The sequence below is a fragment of the Parasteatoda tepidariorum genome, chromosome 9, assembly GCF_982258835.1.
Source record: "Parasteatoda tepidariorum strain Cologne lab strain chromosome 9, Ptep-v5.0, whole genome shotgun sequence".
Classification (NCBI taxonomy): domain Eukaryota; kingdom Metazoa; phylum Arthropoda; class Arachnida; order Araneae; family Theridiidae; genus Parasteatoda; species Parasteatoda tepidariorum.
In genome coordinates this window covers 72660897-72678351 of record NC_141763.1, presented here as the reverse complement: position 1 = coordinate 72678351, position 17455 = coordinate 72660897, and the positions used below count along the sequence as shown (strand labels likewise).

Genomic DNA, 17455 nt, shown 5'->3' with positions numbered 1-17455 from the left:
AACATATTTCAATGTTTCTCAAATATCTTTATATACTATAGCTTTTTGTTTCATAACTATCGTTGAACAGCTGACCCAATTTTGGGCTTATGACTACTAATATTCAATTCCGTAACCTTGTAATTTTGAACCTAATACAGAAGACAAAGGAGCTCCTGTATCGAGCATTGGGAGAAATTTGTCTTCGTGGAAAACTTTTCGATGGAAATAACCCACATTTGCCTTACATGGAGAGGAAAACCACGAGAACCTCCCACGGTTAACCTGACGATAAGGGGACTCTAACCTATGATCCGTCTACCACTGAGGATATTTTACGTCAGCACTGTTTTCTGTGCGAATTTGTATCGACCAGCCATCCCTGGGATTCAAACCCGGTTCACCTCATTGGAGGACGAACTTTCTACGCTTAGAAATTAAAATGAATTAAAATACTACAACTATTAGTACGTTTACTAAAATATTCTAGTGGGAACTAAACATGTTTTAGTGTGACTCAAATACTTTATTGTAGTTGATTAATTCCTATTTTTTATGTAGTATAATTAATATGAAAGCAAAATTTTTCAAAGTTAATATTATCTAAATTCTGCAGCAGATAATTACGAGGAGCAACTAGAATGTTATCACTATTACCCTAATTACTTCTATACTAAAATATCGGAGTGGGAACTCAGAAATATTTTAGTGTTGCTGAAATATTCTAATTTATAATAGTTGACAAGTTTCTTTTTTTTTTCCATGAAAGATAATTATTGAGCACAAAATTTTTAACAGGATGGCTACTAAATACTGTAACACTAAAAAAAGAGTAATTAATTTTAATTGTTTGGTTAAATAATTTCTCTCGAACTATTCTGTGATTGGCACTTTTTATATGGGTAGATGATTTTTGCTTAAAGCAAAATATTTAGATTAAATTTAAGGATGGAATCGAAAAGGCTAATGGTAAAACAACTTTTCGATCTCGGATTTTCTACGGGTAGAACCGTTAAGCAATTAAAATCTCTTGTGTTTGATAGAATATTTATATATAGAACTATAAATCGATTATTGGATACTAATAGCTGTAAAGGTCGACCCAGGTCTGGTCGTTCGCCCATGCTCAGTTCGTACAAAAAAGCGAATTAAAATAATTCGTGAAAAGATACGAAGAAATCCTCAGCAATAAAATGGCTGCAGAAGAGAACGAAAGTCAAAAAGCTGCGCAAGTTATATTAAATGAAGACCTGGGTTTTCGCCCTTATCGCAAAAAATTAAGTTCAAGATTTTTTAACTGCGCAAAAATTAAAAAGGTTAAAAAGGTGTAGGAAATAGCTGAACAAAAGTATGGACAGAATAATCTTTTCTGATGAGAATATATTTTGCACATAACAAAGTTATAATGCTTAAAAAATGGTGTATATTCTGCAACCTTCGATGATATACCTGAAAGTGTAAGAACTATGCAACGCAGAATTCTATAATGGTTTGGGCTGCAGTGTCAAAAAGGAAAATTTCCACTGAAATTCATCGAAAAAGAGGTAAAAATCAAGGCTGAATATTACAAAAAGGAAGTATTTGCTACACATTTATTGTCATATGATAACAGATTGTGTCATCAAAAGGATTAGATATTTCAGCAAGATACTGCAGCGTCACACCAACTCAAAACAACACAGGCATGCCTCTATGGCAATTGTCCTAAATTTATTAAGCAAGATTGTGTTTGGGGGTACTCTAGAGTCTAATGTTAATGGTAAGCAACACAGAAGTTTGGACTCCCTCCGAACTTCTCTATGCCGCGAATGGGACAAATTACCTCTTAAAATGATTCGTGCCGCCATCTGACAATGACGTAAGAGATTGTCTTAAGTAATCGATAAAGATGGCGGTCGATTAGAATAAAAATATTTTAAGATAAACTTCTATAGTGTTCATCGAATTTGTCATTTATGTGTATTTATCATTTTTTATTGAATCATTATTTGATCTGTACAACAAGATGATTCGATATTTGTAACCGTATTTTGCTGCCACCCTGTAGAAAATAATATGAATTAAAATGCTACTACTATTAGCATGAATACTAAAAGTCTATACTAAAATACTCTAGAACTTAAACATATTTTAGTGTGAATCAAAATTTTAATATAAAATAGTTGATTAAATCCTTTCTTTCATGTAAAATAATTATTATTAATATAAAATTTTACAAAATTACTGTAGTCCAAATATTTATTAACGGTAATTAAAACTGTATTATACTACTCATGCCACTATTACTACAGGAGTCGACTGAAATATTCACCCTCGCAAATACTAAAAAATCAGACAATATCCTCTTAAATAATTACGATCATAGGTTCTTATATATGCAAATAAACATTAAGCAACAACCAGTGATAATCTTTAAGCTCAGAAAATTGCATTTAATTTCTTTAAAATAGAATAAAAATGTATGATGCTTGAATTGTTTTGATAACGTATTGTTCCTTATTCAATTGTAGTAATTCTCGCTTCGAAGTTGAGAAAGTGAATAATAGTTGATGCAAGAATGAAATCAAAGTTCACCCAACAACTCATTAATGATGAAAAGAGAATAGTTGAATTCAGAAATTAATAATCTTGAAGACCTTCTGTATCTAAATCGCCTCCTGACCCTCGGAATAAATTCATTAGCATATGAATACAGTTCGCCGACGCTTTGAATTCTTGATTTAATCCAGTATACAACTACTGTTGCCAAACTTCTAAAACTTAATTTTTTTGAGAAACAATGAGTTGAATACGTACGAAATCCATTTAGTGTCGCTTTTTTTTTTCATTCGCGATTGTAGCTGCTGTTATCAGACGCTTTAATTATGTCAATGAGTAACACTACTTAAAGAGAATGTTGAAAGAGAATTATAGAATTTGGTTATACAAATAAACGAAACAAAAGTTCGAAATTCTTTTAAAGGTGTTTAAATTTCAGAAGCTTACAACGGTTATTGCTGTTGACATATTTTACTTATAATGTGGTAAATTGATTTTGGATACCTTAATCAATTTACCATATTACATAGTAACATAACCACATACACAGTAATCAAAGCGGTTAGCTAATATGTAGGTGCCATGAAATGATCGCAATTGTTTTGCAATATATCGAACGCAAATTTCTGTTTAGAATCGTTAGTTCGATAAGAGTTAAGCAAATTTATAATATTTGTTCATAAGACATTGGTTTTATGAAAATTACCAATCAGAAGTTAGTGTAATAACTTTCTTTAAATTACAATTATTTTATTCCGTAAATAAATTGCGTAGTTTTGTATAAAAACTATGTTGTTATTCATAATTATTTTATTTGAAACGCTGAAAGCAAACTTACATTATTTAATTATTTAACTCCAATATTTCTTTTTCAAACTACGAATTTTTATCCAATAATTAACCATAATTCAATAATTAACCATATTTCAAATTCAGCATTAATTACCTAACGAAGCGCATACCGATGCTGGGCACCTGAATAAATACAAAATCTGATATCTTCATTAACAAATAGGGAATTCTAAATCAATTAATTACCGAATTACAGTTTCAATTTTAAAAGATTAAATATTGTACTATCCGCAAATAAATTGTCAAAAACGAAGATTATGGTATTTCTATGATGTTTTAAAATGGCTCACATTTAAAACTGTCTTATGATCTGATTAACAAACACAAAATTTCATATCACCCTATTAAGTTATTGTAAGAAAATTCTAGTTATTGTTTCTAATGACACTTGTACAAGTCACGCTCACCAGCCATTGGCCTTTTGCGAATTAAGGCAGGTGGTGCACCTTTCGTTTGACAAGAGAGCAACGCAAGGGTGAAAGTACGTCTTAGTTCAGAACAGCACGGAAAGATGGCAGCACCACCGTGAAGCAGCTTCATCAGTTTAGACATAGATCTAAAGTTTAATATTTAATAAATATAATATATTTAATAAATATAATATATTTAATAAATATAATATATTTAATAAATATGTTTAATAAATATATTTAATAAATATGTTTAATAAATATATTTAATAAATATATTTAAATAAATTTTCTCCATATCTCTGCACCCTTGATACTTTTCAGCGACCGACCACGGGACTTTCGATTCCACAGATTTTACGATCACGTATATCGCATGCACTCTGTGGCTCTCAGAGGAGTCGAGGATCGAACCCCGAACCAGAAAAAAACTCTAAATCACTTAATTAACGAATTGTAGTTTTAAGTTTTAGAACATGAAATACTTTACTATCCAGAAATACATTGGTTAAAAATAGGATAATGATGCTTTAATTTTAAAATTTAAATTAGTGTCTCTTATAGAATACGATTGACTGATTTTGTTACCTTTTTAATCTAGTAAGATCTTTTACTTGTAAAACTTCTCAAAATTTCTCATAGATAAAAATTTTTTAGTTCTTTTATGTCTAGGTTTTAAAGAATGATTTTTAGACAAATACGAACGATCGTTTCAAATTTAACTTTCTTTTGTGTTGATTCAGCATTTTGTCGGTTTTTTAACTCCAATTTCTTCTCTTTTATAACTCTAAAACCGTTGGCGCTAGGATTTTGAAATTTGAACAACAGCTTGCCATAAGGAGCAATTTTAGTCCCCAATCCGAAGAATCGCTTAGAATTTTTAATTATTCCACTCTGGAAAAATTATTGAATTTTTTTATACTTTAATTAAACATTAGTCATTGTTATAAAATTTTTTTAAATAATTCATTTTAAGATTTTTATCGCCCATTCTTTAATGCTTAGCTAATTTTTGTAAGTTCAGTCATCAACGTGAAAAGCACATGGATCCGTCCGTGTTACGTCACCGAATTAACGCTTCCAAAGTTATTTGAAAATACGTGTTTATTTTGCTTTTAGTTGTGCTTTCAAAACGTGTTTCTGCAGAAAAATATGTACCATTTTTTTTAAATACGTATTAAATACCAAGACGAAAAAGTATGAAATAAAACAATTTAAAAAGTTTTTTTAAAAAGAAAAATTCGATGGGTCTACACGAAATAGTAATAAATAAAATATTGCATAGCAACTCATAAAAATCGAGTTTATATTGACTTTGCCAATTTTCCAGGTATTATGTTCATTTTGTATAAAGTTTAGTCTTAAAATATGTTACAAGAATTTCTTATAAAACTTTTAAAGAACGCGAATACAAATTCGATGGTTTATTTGGATTTATTATTGTTACTCGAAAATCAAAAACTTTTTATTTGCTTTCTTTAAAAGTCTTATAAGAAATTCTTGCAAGACATTTTAAAATAAACTTTATGTAATACCTGGAAAATTAACCAAAACTACAGTGTGTGAACAAAATAATAAAAACACTTGTATACTATTACATCTTTCATATTTCTCAAGAAATACTTAGAGAATCATTTCACAACTTCAGTAGTGTTTAGATCTTGTGATTTCTCATACATATCAATGAATTTTAAAACTTTTTGATGTTTGAGGGACCGACAATAAATTGCAAACGGAAAAGGATTTTGAAAGCCCTATGTCAAAAACTGTAGCAATAGATTTGTAACTTGTGGCAGTTACTTTGGTTATTAAATGAAATAATTACACAAAATTTCGTAAGCCTGGCTTAAATATTTATGGAGCTAGGACATTTTTATAAAAACTAATTTTTTTCTTACGTTTTTCTTGCGATAACTTTAAAAATATTCAATAAAGCTAAACAAAATTTTTTGAATAAATTAACTATAAAATTCTTTCCTCTAAATCTGAGAAAAATCCGTATCAAACTGTGGATGATGTGAGTAATTAAAGTAGTTTTTTTTAACTACGCATGAGCGGGAAAATTTTTTTAAAAAATTTCTTATTTTTTATAGAGAATCGTATTTGGCAACTAATAAGAAATGTCCGATTTGAATTCCTTAAAAATTTAAAAAGTTTCAAGAAATTTCCTAATTAGTTTTCGTACATTTTAAAAGAATGCTCAAAATGATAAAGGGTTTTCCACATATTTTATTTTTTACTATTAAACAAGATTTATTATAAATGACACCAACATTGTTAGGGATCATCCCCCATAAAAATATAATTTTTTTTAGTCTGTTTTCTTTCCTTAATAAGTATCATTTTGGTCTATGAACATTATTAACTTTTGATATATGAACATTTATTATAAGGTATTATCATTTGTTATTAAATCCAGTTGTTATTACATTATGATACAAAATAATATATGTAGAAATCCCCTTATCATTTTGAGCTTTCCTTTAAAAAATACGAAAACTACGTTGAAAAATACTTGAAATTTTATAAATTTTATAGATATTCAAATCGGACTTCTTTCATTAGTTGTTACATACGATTCGCTACAAAATTAAGAATTTTTTTTACTTTTTTCCGCGAATGCGCAATATAAAAGAACTAGTTTAATTATTCATATCTTGCGCAGTTTTAAAGAAATTTTTCTCAAATTGCAAGCAAAAATGTTGTAATTAATTTTAAATTGCTCTAAAAATTTAGTTTAACTTTACTGAATATTTTGAAAGTCATAGCGAAAAAAAGTACGACAAAAAAGGGAGTCTTTTATAAAAATGTCCATACCTCCATAAATGTTTAAACTAGACTTACGAAATTTTCTGTAATTATTGCATACAATAAATAAAATAGTCACAAGTTACAAATCTATAGCTACATTTTTTAGCATGGGTTTTTCAAAAAAAATTTCTGTTTTTCATTTAATGTCGGTCCCTCAAACCTTGAAAAGCTTTGAACTTCATTGTTATGTATGAAAAATCGCATGATCCAAGCACTACTCAAGTTATGAAATATTTCGTTAAGTATTTTCGGAGAAATATGAAAAAATATATTAATATAAAAATGTTTCCATTATTTTGTCCACTCCCTGAATATAAAATTGCTTTTATAAGTTACACGCAATATTTTATCAATTACTTTAGCGTGCAGACCCAAAGAAAAGTCTTTTTTTTTCTTTAAACTTTTTAAGCTGTTTTGTTGTTAAATTATTTTATTACAACAACACAGTTTTGAAATTGTATTTACTTTTAATCATTATTTGAGATCATTATTCTTTTTTACTATAAGTTATAAAGAAAAATGCGTAATTGAATTGGTTGCAAGATAACGCAAATGAGCGTCATTAAAAAGGGAAAATTTGAAGATCTTGATTTATTCAAAAACCATGGTGCCATTAAACTCCAGGGAACTTTTGGGATTTTCTTAATAAGTATATTTCAAGAATCATTACCCATTGACATTAGAAAATAATCTTTTAATCCTAATGTAGAATTCTTATGACTCTTTGTGATTTCTTACGCCTTGATTGATTAATATCGTCTGCGTGTTATAGTTTTGTGAAACTGTATTATCTGATGATTAATAAAATAAAAAATATCGTCTGCTGAACGATTTTGTCTGGTCCTTCAAGCAACTAACGCTAGCTCGCAGGTGGTTGCGTTGGTTGCCTTATAGAGGATCCAGAGAAGTGGACACCCACGTGAATTAGGTAGGTAGTGCAGTGAATGAACTTTACACACCCCTTTCAGCGAATCTGGTCTTCGAAACTGACGTAATATTTTTTTTTTAATTCTGTATTTCTTTTTTACAAATGGGCTGGAATCCTTAAAAGATGAACCCCCTAAAATCCTAAATAATTATGGTAATTATCCGTATTAGTCACAGCAGGAATCTTTTGGAATGTATGTCAACTTTTGTTAAGTTGATGAATTTGATCGAGAAAGCTTTTACTTTTTATTTCTTCTCTTCTGTTGCATGTTGCATGTTCTTCTCGTCTGTTACATACTCAAGAGACGCTTTTTTTTCTGACATGCATCTGAAAAATTTATCATGAGTAAATTAAGCTTGTTCGATGTGGCAACAAAATAGTATAATGGAAAAGCCCCATTTTTACTCATGGATCAGATATTTTCTTTGGAATTTAAGTACGTTTTTGGATTATAATACTTTTGTGATTTGAAACTGCTATATCCTTTTTATTTCAATGTAAAAATGGGTTTAGAAATAAAACAAACGAATATATTCAATTAGAGATGTCATTGCTTCAATGATTTATTTATTTAAAAGAAGAGCAGTATTGATTTTGTGGGCATTATGATGGAATATTCACATACGAATAATTGCAAAGAACTTAGTTTTAATTTTTAAGAATTTTTTCTTTCTAAAGAAAAAAGATTGTTGGAGTGCTGTTTCAGAAAAAAAAAATTCGCGCACAATTCTTAATCTTATAACGCAAAAACTTTCTTTTTCACTTAAAAAGAGAACAATACTGATTTCGTTAACATTATGATAAAATATACAGGTTCGGATAGTTAGAAGGGGCTTTATTTTGAAATTTAAAAAAAATTCTTGAGAAAAAAAAACGAAAAAAAAAAACGTTACTGACTGAGTTGCTGGTTTAAAAAATTTTACCAGAGTACGAATTTTTTAATTTTGACACAAAAACCATTTCATTTTTCTCTAAAAAAGAGAACAATACTTATTTTGTTGGTGTTATGATAAAATATATACATACGAATATTTGGATGGAACTTCGTTTTAAATTTTAAAAAAAGTTTTTTTTTTAAAAAAGAAAAAGATTTTGTTGGAGTCGCTGTTTCAGAAAGTTTAACTCGCGAGCGATTTTTAATCTTATAACACAAAAACTACCTCAAAAACGCCATTTCATTTTCAGTTTAAAAGTACTGATTTCGTTGGCATTATGACAAACTGTACACGTACTTCAGGATAAACTGTTCAAGATAATTGGAAGAAACTTGAACTTTAGGAACATTTTTTTTTCAAGAGAAATTACTGACGGAGCGATGTTTCCGAAAAATTCTACCCTTTCTCTCTCTAACACAAACTATTTCATAAAAAAACATGAAATTTTATGTATTTTAGAAGATTGTTAAAAAAACATCTTTGACATGAAAATGTTATTGATGCAATTATTTCTGTGTGAGTTATTTTAAATCAAATTTAAAGTTTTCTTTAAAAATTATTATTTGTAGTTAAGCCGCGTAATTCAGTTTAGCATAAACCCCTAGCAGAAGATTTGTGATTTTTTTACAGCCATGCACTCTAGTGTCTGAAAATAAGTGGTGAGCCTCTCACTTTATAAAATGTTACTTTAAAGTTATTTTAAAACAATCAAACTGTTATTGAACAAAAACAATCAAACAAAGAAATCCTCAGTTTGTTTGTGTTTTAATTAGTATTTACCATTGGTGAAGACAATAGCTTATTATTAAGCATATATTTTAACGAAAAATAATTTAGGTAAGAATATATGCATATGCTTCATTGTTTTTGAAAGCAAAGTGCACAATACTTTCTCGTTATGACATTCATAAATAAATGCGTGTAAAGAAATTTAAAAAAGAAAGATTTGACTTGTCATTCACTTGAAAGATTTTCTAAATAAAGAGTGAAAAAAATTGCTTGAAGAAACCAGTCGTAGGATTAAATGAAGTCGAATGCTACAGAGAAAATTTTTCTCTGTTAAAACAATTTAAAGATGTAAATAAGTTTTTCTTTATACTTATCTACTAAACGAAAGAGTAGAAGGTAAATACATTAGTATATTTATATTTCATTACGAAACAACTTAAAGCAAATTTATTTTACTTTTCAGTCTCATGCAAATGAAGATAAATGCTGTCACATATTTCTTTCCCAAAGGGTTTTTAGACGTTTCTCTAGTAGTAGTAGACGTAAATGTGTTTTCTCTAATATGTACTATTTCTTTGTTAAATGGTATAATGCGTATTCATTTATAGTCTAGACATTAGGGTATTTTGTCAAGAAATATTTGCGGTTTTTATTTTTATTAATTTATTGTTTTTACACCAAGGCCAACTTATAATAGTCCCTCCCTCATTTAAAGGGACATCGGATTTAACGATAAAATTTATTCTTTTGTTTAATACAATATTATGAATGTATTAGTATTCTCTTTTAACGAGCATTTTTTTAAAAAAATTTTGGCGGATATAACGAAAAGAATAATTTTGGCTACTCTAAATAATATCAGAAATGATAAATAACACTTTTAAAAACGAAAAATGCTAATGAATGTGGAGACTCAGAAGAAAGTACTAGACTCGAAACACCAGCATTTATACTAGTACTAAAGAGTCATTAAGAAACCTTATATATATATATATATATATATTGAAGCCGTAAATATACAGATGAAACAGTTCATTCATTGCGATAAGAATAAAAGAAAATTAAATTTTGTGAATCTAAACAATCAACTTTGGATAAATATATTTTCATTTCTCAATAAAGATTTCATGAAAACCGTTCGCATAATTTGTTTCCTTTTTATGCGTTTCCGTTTTTTGTTTTAACATTGAATTCGTATTTAACGACTATTTTTCTGGCATTTCGTTTAAACACAGGATTTTGCGATGCTGTTTATAATCTATATTACTTTTACCATATTACTTGCTGACATTGCGTTAACGCAAGAGTTTGTAGAAATACTTTTAAGAATTAATTTTTCGAAAAAAGTGTTAGGTTACGTTACGTTGAGTAACAGTTTCGATTGTAATTACCACTTTTCATTTTAAAAAATATTGCAAATAAATAATTTTGGATCAAAATAAAATTTTATTATTATTCATATTATTTGATGAACACAAATAACATCTTTCACCCACAAAAAAAAAAATTAAAAAGTTAAAATAATTGAATTACCAGTCTATTTTTTAGAAAAACGTATATCAGTGAGAACGAGAGTTTAAGCGGTTAGTGGATCAACTATTTGGGTTATTGAATTCGAATTCCTCAACCACCCATCAAAAACTCGAAAGGAGGAGGGGGGGAATGCTCGTCTCATAATTAGGTAACCCACGTTCGAATACCGGCGATGCCTGGTCAATACGAACACTGATCTTGGCTTGCACTGACCACAGTATTGAATATCTTCAGTGTTAGATGAATCATGGGTTTGAATCCCTTTTCCGTGAAAGACGTCCGTAATTTTCTTGCCCATGTAACTCCAATGCTAGTTAGTTTCATCAAAAAGTCATCCACGAAGGCTAGTTTGTTCCAATGCTCGATCCAGTAGTTCTCTTGTCTTCCATGATGGGTTCAAACTTATAGGGCGACCTGGTTGAGCATAATCTAAAGATTGGGGACTTATTCTTTGCCGGTTATTAAATAAAACACTTAAAAATATATTGTTTTGCTAAAAAAAAAAATCAGAGAATTCTTTGTTAGTGAGAGAAGAGAGAAAATTAAATTTGATTTATAAATGACATTTTTAAGTATTCTAATACATATTTATACTGTCTGTTCATATCAAGCAAAATATACTCTTCTTATCTAAAGCAAACAAAAATGATTCCATTAATAGTCACGCAATGTTACGTAATTATCATCATAAGTCTATTCTTAGTATCTCTGGTAATTCTTGAAGATGGAACTCGGAAATGAAAGCCCTCCGCGGGTGTCAGGCTTTCCATACTGCCCGCCGACGGTTGAATAGCTGAGCAATAGCCCCATAATTAGCTCCTTTGTCTGCGGGAAGGATAGCTTTTCTCTGACATTAAGTCTTTAGAATAACAGGAGGAAGCAACATTAAATTGTGGTTTCGGAGAGGTGAAATCCGTTATAAACCGCTCGTTTTTTGTGTTTTTTTAAGTTATTTTAACGGGAGAAGTTTCTTTTTGGAAGAGATCGTGCCTATAACTCTTTTCTTCTTTCAGATTGATGGCCATTAAAGTTCAAATTGAGATTTTGTTTCGTAGGTTTAAACTTTTTCTTCTTGGAATCGTGGTGGATAGTTCGAAAATTGTTTTTACAAACTGAGTAAGTTCAGAGCGGGTAATCTGTTTCTAATAGATATATAGTAGAGATGAGTTCTGACTCATTTATGGAGGATCAAGCCCAAAGATTTTTAAACCGAGCCTGAGATACATAGGATAACTTTAAATAACTTTAGGATAAGTTTTAAAGTGTTTTGGTCTGCTAATGAACAAAAGTTCAAGTATGTCTAATAATGGAGAGGGGAAAAAATCAAAATTTTCGTCAAAATTACCGATTTTCACCCAGTTGGGTACTTTCAAGAAGTTGAATATAGCTATGGTTCGGAATTAAGAATTCAACTACAAGAAGAATTCGCCAGTTTTGGTAATTATGTAAGAAACTGTGGTTGGCAAAAATAATTCCAACAAGCCATCTTCTGAAGAAGTTGGATTAAGTTTATTAGAGCGTGGAATTCAAGTACTATTAAATTTTAAAAAGAATTCACTTAAAAATTGCATTTAACTTAGAAATGCAAAATATAAACACTATAATAGCTTCGAAATTTAATTGGTTTCTAAACGTCATTTAGAGTTAAAGTTAAGTTGTTTAAGTCTTAATTTGGCTTAGTTATCTAGGTTTAACTTAATTAGGTTTAACTTAACTGTAGCTTAGTATTCTGTGACCTAATCTAGCCAAGAGCTAAGCGTTTTACGCATCCCATAAATAGTTGTTAACAGTTAATGTTAAAAATAGCTATAGAAAACATGTGTTAGATAGCTCATTGGAATAGATTTATATTGTTACAAAAATAACAATCATAATTTTTTTGATAATATCGAAAAAAAGTATCGGTACTATTGAACGTAGGTGTCGATACCAACCGTCACTATCGGAAAGATGTGTCAGTTCCAATTCGAAAAGTCGAATAGTGTCAGAAAGAAGTATCTTATTTTTCTATAGGGTATAATATACGATCATAAAAAAAGAAGAGGTATAGAAGAAGTATAATATACATATGTATATTATATACATATGCAGAAGTATAATAACAGAAGTATTATAAGAAGTATAATATACATATACAGAAGTATAATATAGATATGAAGAAGTATAATATACGAACATAAAATAAAGAGGTATTTTTTGTTAATTTTTTTCCAACATATAAAATTCTGAATTTAAATAATTCAGAAAAAAACTTGAAAAATTACTATAAGGAGAACAAGTTTTAATCTTTAAATGCATTAATAATAAGCTATAATGTGTTCAAAAATTTCAAACAAGTATCAAAATTGATTGCATAAATTAAGTCGAAGAAATGGAATTTATATTTTAAACGAGCAAAAAATAATAATTATATATTTTTTAAAATATGTACGTATACACAGCATACCCTACAATCGCCCTGTTCTTCGAATTCTTTTTAGACTTACTGACAAAAGGGAAGTAAACAAAACATATTCATTGATGACATCGTAAGCGAATATTTAGGCGAGATGAAACCAAAAGCACTATAGAGCTTTAACGAATCACTAGTACTGAAAACGGGATAAAAGGCATCAAAACCAGTTTTTTCGGGGGGGGGGAAGATTATTAGTATGACTTATAAAACCTGTTTATAGAAAAGAAAATCATACATAAATTATTTGAAGCAAAATCTTAAAATTATTTAGATGGACGGTTAAAAATTCTTTGTAATTCTATTAGTGAAATTGAAATTAATTTTCTTTTTGACGAAAGTTATCTACGCAATCTCAAATTTGCTTAAAATATCCAATGATAAAAAAATATCCAATAATGAAAAAAAAATTTTAAAATAATATTTTAAAGGACAAAAATATTTATAATTTAATTTCTATCCATTTGAGCAGTCTATTATTGTGTTTTACTGTAAAATATTATAAAAATTTAAAAATATACAACACACTGATAAACAAAGATCGTAAAAATCAATGAATACAAATTATATATATATATATATATATATATATATATATATATATATATATAGCACTTCATATATATATATATATATAGCACTTCATATATATATATATATATTACATATATATATTACATATATCTTTAACAAAATAAAATGATTCTATAAACAGTTTTTAAACATAACTCTAGATGTCAGCACTTCATAAATTTTATTTTCTTCTTCGTAAGACGAAGTTTAAAACGAGAAACATATTTATGGTGCTGCCATCTATTAGAAATAATAATGCATGTCTTAAATTAATATGATTTCATTTATAAATTATATTTAATAACAATTATAAAATTAAAAATAATACCTTTCAAATACTTTTAGTGTTTTTTTTGGTAAAGAATAGTATTTATCCTAAGTCGGCATCATTCAAGTTTAAATTAGCAATCGCCCCACGATTGACATTATCAATATAACTAAACTATTCCAAACTTTTATTTTTATTAATAAAGTAAAGCTTTTATACAAGTTTTTCAATTATTATCTCTGCTTAGAAAAACTTTTTTTCGTAATAAACATCGAAATCTAGAAAGAATTATACGTACTCTCAATTAACGCATTCAATGTTTTCCAACTCTTTTGCTTTAAGAAATTATTAAGTGAAGTGTTTATGCGCAAGCATAATAGTTTAAAACTTATTTTTTATTTACTTAATTATTATTTTTCTTTTTCGGATGCGGAACCCTATATGATCCACCTTCTTTTATCGAAACCCCGAGACAATGAATAAATTTTATCAGTAATTGTGAATAAACGAAAGACTAACGAAAGACTAATTATTTTGAAAATATGTAATGTGTGATCTGATTTTTTAAAAAATTATCTTGAAAATATTTAGCGAATGAATGAAGAATAATTTTTTTTTTATCATTTCGTATTATAAATATAGTATTTAAATTTTGTTTTACGTCAGACAGTTAAATTTACGGTTCTGGAAGTCGTAATTTGATTTTCGTGCAAGCATAATCTGAAAATGAAAGAGCTGAATATGGTTTCCATTAAAATAAAAACGAAAAAGGAAGAAAATAAACGTTGAGAATAGTTATCGTAGAAACATACTTTTTCATTGTAGAATTTCGTTATTTTTATTAGATGCGAAAGACGAATGGAATTTTTCACCATTGCATATTCCTTCATTAGATTGCTTCATAATTCCTTCAATAAATTGCTACTATAAAAAATTGTTTCGAAGTTTCTTTCGTTATAAGCAATTCAATAAAATAATTTCATAAAAATAACACAAATTTTAACTAAGTAATGTATTATTAATTTGACATTTAAAAAATTTAATTACAGGCTCCGAAAATTATAACTATTTTTTTCCTTTTAAATCCTAGTTTTCGAATCTTTCTTACTCTTTCCACGGAAACCTGAAGTTCACCATATGGCCCATATGGAAACCGCTGGTTTAATTTTACACTTCAAAGCAAGATTAATCATTCAAAACCATAAACCCGGCAGTCAATAGTCTAGCTTAATAAACTATAATTAAGTTTCTAGGAAAATAGCTACGGCTATATGGACTGAAAATTGCGTTTAAAAATATTTTCAGAAACATACAAAATCTTTCATCATTTAAGATATTTCGTTAGATCACAAAATAAAAAAAAAATAAAAAAGCTCAGAAACTATACATGCCACAAAAATTATTTATGAATTTTTCCACTGTTGCAAACTGACATTTAACCAGACAAAAAAAAAATTTTTTTTAACTGGAGCATAGTTAAAAAATTTTAATGAAAAAATTATTCAAAATCAAAAATTTTTCGAGCAAACGATTTTATAACTGGCCCACTTTCTAAATCTATATCTACTTTTCAATTTTAAAAAATTTAATTTTCAGTAAAGTTAAAATTGTTTGATTAGAAAAAGATTTTTATAGGGAAATTTAGATTTACTGAAATAATTTTTAAATCTACAGCAATATTACCCAAAATACAGAACTAATTATAGCGTATTTCAAATAGAAAACGAAAATGGCTGTTTTTTCGCAACATCTAAATATTATGTATACATAGGCAACGAAATTCTAAAATACATTGTAAATGGCATAAAATAACTATATATTCTAATGACATGACAGAGAAGAATACCACCAAAAATAACTTTTTTTCTTTTTTTGCTATTTTTTTCCTTTATGTTTTTTTATACAAATTACGCAATGTGACAAAGGATTATTTATTGCTAATTACCAAGTTTTGAAGCAAGCCAGTCGTTTGCAACTATTATTATGTTCCGATTCTTCTAATTAAAATTCTGTTAACGAAGTAAGCAAGGACTGTTGAACTAAAAGTACAAACCTATGCTCCATTAGGATTTGTAGGAATTGATACACAACAACGCCAACACCATTTCAGTTAAATCCACAACTTTTTCAAAAAATTCAGAAGCATACTACCATTTCATGTCTACACAAAATCTATCATTAACTCAAAGACAGATAATCAAAACTAACTGCATTTATTTATTTGTTGCTTTGTTACACATACATATTTCAGCTCGTGTACACGGCTTTGTTAAGATGAAGACCAGCTAGCACAAGAGAGAGAATCACAAAGTGCTACAATGGGATTCAAACCCATCACCTCCATGCAAAAGAAAGTTTGGTTTAACGGTGAAGCGCTCAACCAAGGAACTTTTTGGAATAGTGCTTGTCTCAAAGTGGATTGATAGTAAGACGTGATTCCCAGTAGATCACCGAATTCAAGCATCATGGATTGCAGTCAGTGAGCGGATGGGTGACCACTTTGATCAGGGTGAGCAAAGGCCGAGTGTGTGTGGTAGTCCTCGTTAAGCTGTTCTAGAGTAAGTTGATCGATTTTGCTTTTAGGTGGTCAGGCAAACGGAACGGAGGGGCCTGAAGAGGTTTAAAATTGTGATGGCATGTTTTCGGATCATCCGATTAACGATCAGTCCACTGCGGGACCCCCCTTTAAACATAATCGATAGTTGAGAGCACAATATGCCGATTAATGAATAAAAAGGAACATAAACAACTGTGCTTGGGGACCTCCCTGACCTGCCGAGAGGTTTCGCCGACCAAACGCAATGTGAAGTGTGAAGGTACGGTTCAAATCACGTTGTTACCCTGATTGTAACTTCGTGCTGTCCTTTTCTGCATTGTGCTATCTGTTCTTCTACTTGACAAGGGCTTATACGCCTTAATTGAACACACAAGCCTGCCAATATATATTGTAGCAAACAATAAATATATGTCCCCGCTTGCCAGCGATTTTAGCATACAAACACTTTATTGAAACTCAAACTTCATCAATTAATGCGTCAGTTGGAACACTGTACACGCATTATAGTAAGGTGATCGAAAGACTAAAGTCACGTACTAAGACAGAGAATGTAAAGGTTTTTGGTTCGAGTTGCTAATGCCCGTCAGTTAATGATCTTAGTCTCTATTCTCAAAATTGTGATGGCATGTCTTCGAGTCATCCTCAGGGATATTACCCAGACCATTGCCAATAGCTCATTGTGCAATTCTAAATTCTTGTTCAGTTTCAAAATACCGACCTTCGTAGTCTCTAGTCTATGCAGAAGTAAATAAATGAATGAATAAAAAATTAAATTAAATTGCGAGTGATTAAATGATGACCATACGACTTCCTTTAACCTTTACAGCATACAATTCTATCAATTTCTTTAAAAAAAAAATTTAAGAAATCTGTCCCAGACACATTTTTGA

General features: G+C 29.0%; 1 protein-coding gene across 1 annotated transcript in view; it reads right to left on the bottom strand.

Annotated features, from left to right (window-relative positions):
- LOC107437618 (uncharacterized) overlaps window positions 1–16084 on the bottom strand; it is a 162605-nt gene extending 146521 nt beyond the window's left edge. The window contains exon 1 of the mRNA XM_087152124.1: window positions 16062–16084. The gene's annotated coding sequence lies outside the window, so the exon portion shown is untranslated. The remainder of the gene's footprint in view (window positions 1–16061) is intronic.
- Window positions 16085–17455: the final 1371 nt, after the last annotated feature.